Source organism: Schistocerca serialis, chromosome 1 (assembly GCF_023864345.2).
Source record: "Schistocerca serialis cubense isolate TAMUIC-IGC-003099 chromosome 1, iqSchSeri2.2, whole genome shotgun sequence".
In the NCBI taxonomy this organism is placed as follows: Eukaryota; Metazoa; Arthropoda; class Insecta; order Orthoptera; family Acrididae; genus Schistocerca; species Schistocerca serialis.
The window spans coordinates 550,170,974-550,180,290 of NC_064638.1; the positions used below are offsets into that span (position 1 = coordinate 550,170,974).

Below are 9,317 nucleotides of genomic sequence, written 5' to 3' on the forward strand. Positions count from 1 at the left end.
TATCATGTGAGAATGGAATCTATGGGTTCAGGTGAGCCATCCTCAGCTCCACGCAGGATATCAACGATCCTATACGAGTGGCACCCAAGATGACAGATATATTGTCCAGTCAGCCATGCAGGGTTGTACAGCCACGTCACGCACCTTTGGTCAGGAAATGGGATTGTCTGCAGCAAGACAGGTATCAACGAGACGGTTTGAGGATTTCTGGAGAACCACCAACGGTCAGTATGGAGACTACCTACCGCTGAGGCTTCCATTCACCCAGTAGCAGAGAAGGCCGCACAGACTGTAGTGCAGCAATCAATAACAGCAGAGACAAAGGTAGTACCAAGTCATCTTTCCCTGCCGTTCCCATTCTACGTACAGTATCACTGGTAGGGGGGAGGGGTTGTTAGGAAATGGTAAGACATGGGATATGATTTCAACCAGGGTATTAGCACAACGTTTTTATTCAACTAAATAACAAATAGAAAATTCTTTTGCAAACATATTTGTTGTATTGAATAGTAAAAATAAACACCGATGAAATTAACAAGCACTATCTCTAGCTATATGAATTAACAACAGTTACTTCAAGATTATCAGTGAGACTATCAAACTCTAAAAACTTTAACTAGTTGTATTACGTAACGACTCTTGTAACAAAACAATAAATTAAGTACACTTCTAATTCACTGGTGCTGGCACAACCACCCGACTGGCGCCTTGGAATGGTAATAACAAATGAACAGCATAACAAAATAATGAATTGCGATAAAATACAAAAAGCAACAGAATTAAAAACAACATTTATTCCGTTAAAAAGTCAGTTTAAACACGAATCGCATCTGGCGACTAAAGGTACAGGAGATGTACAATCTGAAAACATATCAGGTTTAATTTTAAGCTATCTGTTATATATAAGAAACCAGGGATTCTTCTGACCCCATGTTACAAAACTTGAGGCATCTAAAAAACTGTCAGGATTGGCAAACAGCGAGCAGTACCAATACTCGAAGGGAAGACGTGTCAGCACCAAATACTGTGTGATTGTACTGGTCTATCTGAAGGATTTCGTATATATCTACCATCAAGATTCTCGGCTATCAGCGAAGATGAACTTCACTTTCTCAACCGTGGCACCACTTTAAAAGATTTAAAACTGCAGCAGAATGCAAACAAAGATAGTTGTGATTAAAACTATTAAGTTATATTCTGCTTTGGCACTCCCGAAATCAACATAGCTGAAGAATGACAACAACAGCTGTGTTAAAAAATGAATACACAAATGAGATAATAATAAAAAAATCACAATATTCAAATCACACGGCTCTGAGGCATATCTGTACGTGTTATCTCGCAGAATAAATGACACTGGTGAACATAAACACAAAACGCCTACCGTGGCCAGCAAAAATAGCTCAAATTCTAGTAGTCTCCGGTGAGACCGGATAGGACAACGTTTAATATGAAGTTCTCACCAAAATAAAGCACCTCTGCAACTACCCTGGAAAACCGATTTCATAGCCGGCCGTCTCCCGTGCGAATGTCAATGCACTCGGTCTCAGTCCCTCCTTAAGCTACTTCTCAAATTAACAGCCCGATCATGGACCAGAATCAAAGGCCCGGCTGGAAACCTTTTCGATCGGCCACAACATGGAGTGATATGTCAAACCAGCACATCAGACCTGCGACCGGAGGCACTGCCTGCACTTGCTCCAACACACGACTGTCCTGGGCGAGCACGAGTGCTCCGCTTAAATCGGCATACGGCGGTTGCCCCTTCCGGGCGAGCAAGGTAAACACGTACTCCCGATTCTAGCAACGATACCGTCACATACATTTATCGATCCCGCGCACTAACACGGCTCAGTTTCGACAGACATATCTGTGTATGGAGGCACCGAAGAGAATGAAATAGGCCAGACTGTACCCGTCGTCGTCGTCTAGCTTACGTTACTATTGAGTACGCATGATTACTTCTTATTCGCATAGGCGGTAATTTGGACTGCACGTACTAAGCCCTGAACCTATGCCCTCTCTTCGACGTCTTTGTGATGTTATCTTTCGACAAAAAGCAAGACCGTATGTTGCCCACGTTGTCTAGACGTACTCGGTAACAAAGTGTGTTCGACTGTTTCCCATGTGAGTACATTCTCTAGATCGCTTACCCATTAAAAACATCTGGCAATGGGTTCGAAGAGACCGGTATGCCACCACTCGCTACTCACAAAGATTAAAGAGCTCTGCTACAGAGGTGGAGCAGCAGGGATTGACGTACTATTGTCAATTATCCAAGCCAAATTCCATTCAATGCTCAGAAACATTAGAGCGGTCGGCTTTAAATTTAACCTTACATACTTGCTGCTCTATTGAATAACCACTATAAACACTTGCAATTCCTCCTTGCGTTGTAATTTTAACGACTCGGAATGTAATTCAGATCTGTATAGCTTCTTATTCTCAAACTTTCTTATGGCTCTCACTTTAGCCATTGCACACATTCCACACTCTCATGTACTGTATGTTGTGATGGTTATTCCATTCTCAATAAATATTCATTATCCGCCGAATGTTGGACAATACGACAGTTTTAGGTCCAATTTTCAAAATAGGTTTGAGTGCAAAGCAGCGAACAGAATTACACTTTACATGACACACATTTGGATTTCACTAGATCAAAAGTGGATTATCGCTGTTAGCTCGTAATCGTTATCCACGTTTACTGCATCATTTTGAGCTGCGGGAGATGACACAGTGGAAAGACAATGGACTCGTATGCGGAAGGGCGGCAGCTGAAGTCCTTGTCCCGCCATCTAGATTAGAAGAATCCACTGAAATTGCATGGACCTCGCGTTGACCCACATAATCACCCATAATCAGACGCCGTAAAACAAGGGACCCAGGGATATGTGACTGGTTAACCATTTACAAAAGAACTTGGGTGATCCAGTCATCCTGTTAACACATTAAGAATGTCTCCCTAAAATGTCTGGAAACAAGTTGGACAGATCACAAAACCTTACAAGTCTAATCACATTCGTTTCAGTGTAACCTAAAATAGAGAGCAGATCTGTCGGTTGATCTGTCGCTGCCCACTTGTCCGAAAACAGAAGACAGTCTAGTAAAATGTGGCGTGCAGTGACCTGTAAGCCACAAGAACCACACATTGGAGGGTCCTCTCGTCACAGCATGACGACATGCGCCCGAAAACCCTCGCCTATGCGAAGACGAAGGAGGACCTCGTCCCATCTTTTTGGCTGAGAGGACGTACGCCACAGTCGCGTATTGGGCTTTACTAGACGCAGCTTACTATCTGTCACTTCTAGCCGCATTTCTTCCCATCGTATGACACGGTACCTCAACAGCGAGGCGATAGCATGATGCAGAGATATGGCACATCAAAATAACTGAGAATCACGACATGCCACCTTGACTGCTACATCCGCCCTTTCGTTCCCCCCAATATCCACGTGACCTGTTACCCAGCAGAAAGACAACTCCTTCCCCAACCGTTTTAATTGGAGAATGGCGTCCTGTATCTTCTGAACTACTGTATCTGCTGGGCACAAGCATTTTAGAGTTTGTAGAGTACTAAGATAATCGGAACAGACAAGGAATTTGCCGCTCGAATCACGTCTCATCTGCTACAGTGCGCGCAAGGTGTCTTATAATTCCGCTTCGAAGACAGAAGACAGTAAAGTCGGACCTTTAGGACACGATAAGGGATACAACGGAGCAATCATGGGGGTCCCCCTGTTTCGACCATCTGTAAAGACAGCTGTGGAGTTTTGGTGCTCAGTTAAATTGCCATATAATAATGTATTAAAACATGTGCAGGAGGGAAATCTCTCCTCTACTGCACCAAATCTGAAGTTACTCTGGGCGTCTGCAGTAAACCTGGTGGCAGGTGGTTAAAATCCTAGATTTGGAGTTGTACTTGCTCCACGCCAAGTAACTCCAGCACACGTTACCCGCAGATCCCAAATGACATCGTTGCTCGAGGACAATTGGAGAAAAGGCCTTCAAGAGGTGGACGAGCAACATTATGATATGCACGTGAAGTCTGAACTACCAGGAACTTAAGATGCCTGACGCGCTATGAGATGTTGCCGCCGGTTGGTGAGTAGCCGTTCCTCAGCCTCAGCAAGGAGACGGAGTATGGGGTTGATCCCGTAAGCACCGTGGCTAGACTAGTCCCCTCATGATTGGTTGTGCCAATAAGCTTCAGGTAAAAAGATCCCGCTGACCCGTACACTGTGAACCCACAGACTAACCATGAACGCATGAAAGCCATCTAAAACTGGAGCAGACGCGCCCTGTCTGCTACCAAGACTTGCGGCTAGGGAGCGTTACGATATTCAGTGTCTTCTGGGCTCTGTCTTTCATATCTCTGGGGTGTGGTAACCACGATAGGTTAAGAGTCAAAAATAGGCCCAGAAACCTCACTGAGTCTTTAAGATGCAGAATGGTATCACTCATATGCAACCCAAGTTAAATAAAAATATCACGAGAATAATTAAAATGAACACGCACACACACTTATTTGCACAAAACTGAAAGCTTGTCATTACAGCCCACTCCTCTAACCTCCGCACTGAAAGCTGCAACTGATAAGCTGCTGTTGCAACAGTGGAGGAGGAATAGGAAACAGCAAATTCGTCCACGCATAAGGAGTATCGTATGGGATTCCTTACTGTAGACTTTAAACACCGCCCTTAGGGACACCATTCTCCTGCTCAAAACGATCGGACAGCGTGTCACAAAAGCAGGACCTAAAAATTCGCCTATACGGGAAAGACGGTATGAAGATGGAGATGTGGTCACGAAAGCCCATTGATACAGTTGCACGAGAATACCGACTCTCCGGCTGAATAGTTGCCTCTAGTAGTATCAGGTTGTCGACAGTGGACGTAAATCTCCGGAATCAAGACTTCAAGTGGCTCAGGAGTAGCCAGGTATCTAACAACCAAATAAGGCGACGGTTAACCATTCCGTACAGGGTCTTTCCTACATAGCTCGTTAGGGCGACTGTCAGGTAACTACTGGGAAATGTGCGATGCTTTCTTGGTTTGGAGGGAGGTATCAACATTGCCTCTCTTCACGAGTTAGGAAAGTGACTTATCTGTCATATCAAATTAAAACATTCGAGGAGGATTTCCTTTGACGCTGCTGGCAAATGTCGAAACATGCAGTACCGGATTTGTCGTGATCACGTGGAGTATCACGAGTCTCACACTGTGCCAATTCCAACTCCCACGTGGAGAAAGGGCAGTTCTAGGTCGCAGAATTGTAGAATCTGAAATCCATCTTGCCCATCTCTCCAATGGCGCGGTAGTGGCGAAGCGCCGGATCCTGGCTGGCATTAGCAACATTCCTTACAAAATGCTCTGCCTTCGTCTGGGCGAAGTTTCTGGCAGTTGTTTGAAGACATTCCTATTTCAGCACTGTTGCAGTACACTTTTGTGGAACAAGTGGAACGCTTGACAGAATCTAGGAACGCTTGTCACGACCTCTTCTTGCTCTCCTTAATGATGAGTCGAGTCTTGGCTCTCGCGACTCGAAACGTTGTGAGGGCTTCTGCCATTGGGTGGTATTTAAGCCGTCAAAGAGCCGCGCGCCTTAAGACATGAAGACTTTGGGATGGATAAGTCAGCAGAATGATGGTTCACTTATATGACGTGGTGTACCCATTCCGTGACGCTGTTGTGGCTTTCAAACACAATAAGTTGGCCGAACAGCGTCCAATTAACCCTGCTGACCATCCACTTTGTTCGCTTCAGTTCAGGTAATCCTCTGTCCAGTAGGTGGATCCACAGTGGTAAGAAATCACTGGAATGAAGGTAATCGGTTCCTTCCAACTGTGCAGAGTGTGCAATGGTTGGAGAGTGAAAGAGAGGTCGATGGCTGAGGACGACCCGGTAGCAGCGGAAAAATGAGTGGGCCCTGCCTGTGTTGAGGATGCAGACCTCCTGAGACATCATGAGGTTCTCCACTATTCGGTCCCTGGGGCAAGTATAGTTTGAGTCCCATAACACATTATGGGCACTGAACTCACCCAGTATGAGAAGTGGGCCGGACGGTTCTTCAGTTGGCTTGTGAGAGCCTCAGAGTCATTCGTATCCTGCACAGGTAACAACAGGGAGCAGATATTGATGTTCTGACCCACACGAACAACAACATCTACTGCTTGCAGGCAGTAAAGAAGAGAGCAGAGGAGAGTTATTGACAAACACTGCCAGCCCTCAATTGGCTCCTTCTCCAGTTAGGTGTTCTTTTCGTCTGAGGGCCCCATTGGACAGGGGCTTCAGTGGTTTTAAAATGTGTTTCCTGTAAACACAAACACAGGTTTTGTGCCTATGCCATCAGTTTCAGTTCCTCCATATGAGTGTTGAAACCATTCATGTTCCATTGTAGTATGAGGGCCCTTTACCACTGTCTTTCTGCCTGGACAAGGAGCCCGCAACTGGTGGAGGTCAGCCTAGGGGTAAGATTGTTGCCGCTGCCTGACTTCGCATTCCATTGGCCCTGAAGCAGAAGCACTAGAACTATCACGTCGAATGAAATCGGCATGGTCTGACAGTCTACCAACTGTTTTTGCCTTTGCTTTTTTTGCCTGAGTGGGCTTTCTAGGAACTACCACACCAGCAGTAGATGCAGTGCTGAATTTTTTACCAGACTTTGCCTTTGGAGGTACCAAGAGCTCCGAAATGGTGGCAACTGTGGGGCTGTGGGCTCTTAAACGACTACAACTTGACATGCGCACTGACAAACGTAGGTACTAGTGTCGACACTAACAACCTCCGTTTGTGTAGAAGTATTAGCTGTCGAAATAGGCTTTTTAGGGGTGAAATAAAATATGTAGTGAATGTGGAAGGCTGCATGGTCTTATAGATCTTCTTGGTCTCACCATACAAGACGCGTTTCGATGTTTTAATCTCCTGTATCTTCCTTCCTTCAATAAATACACTACAGTCCCTAGTCCAGACAGGGTGATCTCCATAGGAATTTACACACTTCGGAGGAGAGGAGCAACCAACTCCTTCATGGACAGCCTTGCCACATTTTCTCAAGTGGTTTCACCCCTACATCCTAAGGGGTCGTGCCCAAAGCGCATTTACGGTACAACAACACATTGGGTTAGAGCCATAGGACTTACAATTAGGCGAAGGAAATCTTGATATGATCCAGGAGTTTCGTTTACTGAACGTATGGATTATGGAGTCCAATTTTTCTAGGCCCCTTTCTGCGATTCTCAATATATTTTGCTCATCGACAGTCCTTTCTAGAGCCCACTTATCTTTCAGTTTCTCCTTGGGAATATCGACCAGATCTCTACATGACACAATACCTTTGCTGTAGTGCGAGATGATGCGCAGCTCCGTTTCTATGGAATACCACCCAAGACATTTAGCTTTGCCGAGGTTTGTTGTTTGTTGAAAACTTGCAGTTTTAACCAATAGTGCTCCATAACAAATTGGCTAACTTATTTCAGTGTAACCACAACGCCCTCTAAATCCTGCTGGTGGGTGGGTCAAATGGTAATGGAGCCATGTTTTAAAGTTTACTTCCCATCCTCCACTGGTGAAGGGAGAGTATGGTGTCCACATTTAAGCACCAAATGTTGAAAGTGCTGAGTACTTTCACCACCATAGCATAGCATGGCGGAACTCCTCCACGGGCAACTGTCATGTATTCTCCTCCACCTCATGCCCCCATAGGCGAAGGAAATCCGATTCCAGTGTGTCCAGCACTTTCTGCTTGGCGAAGCTGTGTGGGCTACCATCCTTGCCCATAACCGTGGGTGCTTCAGTATTACTGGAACATAGTGTCGTATATAACGTAAACCATACATTGTTGAAAAACAAGAGATAGAAGAAACTAGAAGTGACGCCACGGAAGAACCATAGATAAGCTGAGACTTCTGTGTAAAATCGTAGCTGTAACAAGATTTCAAAAAGAACTACACCCTTTATAAATTCTACTTTCTCGAATACACTACCACTGAGGAGCACTACTTGGTTTTAAAGTAGATGTACAATTTTTTTACTAAATTCGGTATAACAATTAATAGTTCATGAAACATTAGAAGCATCCCTAGTGATACCAAACACCAACTTACATTCTAGAGGCAGTATGTTTGAATCTTCAGTATCCAATACGGACACCAAAATGAGTTCTAATATACTGGTTCTGTTCTCAATATGCGTATCTATTTATTTAAAAATGCAGAAGACCTATTTTTGAGTCATAAAGGGGAATCAAAGATAATAATTGTCTCCTAATTCGTGTGTGAACACTTCTAAATGCCTCATTTCTTCACGTTCATAATAGCTTTATGCAATGAGAGTACCGTTCACCGTTGAAGGGCAGCATACTACTGCCTACAGAGGTGATAGTGCTGTTAACTACATCTGCCTAGCAAATATAACGATATATGACGGTAGTATCCGTTCCCGAAAGAACAGTTACCGTGGATGACCATGCAGCTTTGCTAGAAATGAAATGATAATTGAATGGACACACTAGCTGCAAACAGGCGTTGATGTACTTTATTGGGAACATGTTGAAAATGTGTGCCCCGACCGGGACTCGAACCCGGGATCTCCTGCTTACATGGCAGACGCTCTATCCATGTGAGCCACCGCGGGCACAGAGGATAGTGCGTCTGCAGGGACTTAGCCCTTGAACGCTCCCCGTGAAATCCACATTCCCAACATTTCCACACCACTACATTCGTAGTGCGCCTGATAGATGTTTGCCCATCATATTCATTACTCGTGGCAGATTAATCTACCAAGTCCCGTACGAGTTCGGGCATAGCGTGTGCGTTCAAGTCACAGGAGTGCTCCACAAACAGCCTCAGAATGATATTCTCCCCTTTTTGTAAGATATGAACAAACTGAGCACTATGGGATGGTAAGTTTCACCCCACTAAGTTGAAGAATCGGCGGTGTCATCATATTCACTAAGAAAACCTCGGGTTTTATGCAATTTGTAGTGTTTACTGATATGTGGCGTGAACCATACTTAATAAAAAGAGTGCAAAAGTTTGTACAAAACAATTAAAACAATGCTAAAAGGTGAAAAACAATTACCAACTTTAGAGAAATAACTAAGGAAGTTCAACAGTGCCTCATTTTGGGATCAATTTTATTCCTTATACATATGAATTCCATTGCAGTTAGCATACATCAAGAGGAATTGTTACTTTTTGCAGACGCTCCCCGTGAAATCCACATTCCCAACATTTCCACACCACTACATTCGTAGTGCGCCTGATAGATGTTTGCCCATCATATTCATTACTCGTGGCAGATTAACTTCAGAAACTG

General features: G+C 44.5%; 1 non-coding gene across 1 annotated transcript; it reads right to left on the bottom strand.

Annotated features, from left to right (window-relative positions):
* Positions 1-8,559: 8,559 nt before the first annotated feature.
* Trnat-ugu (transfer RNA threonine (anticodon UGU)) lies at positions 8,560-8,634 on the bottom strand. Its single transcript has one exon. It is a non-coding gene; the product is annotated as a tRNA-Thr (tRNA).
* Between the last annotated feature and the right edge of the window lie 683 nt (positions 8,635-9,317).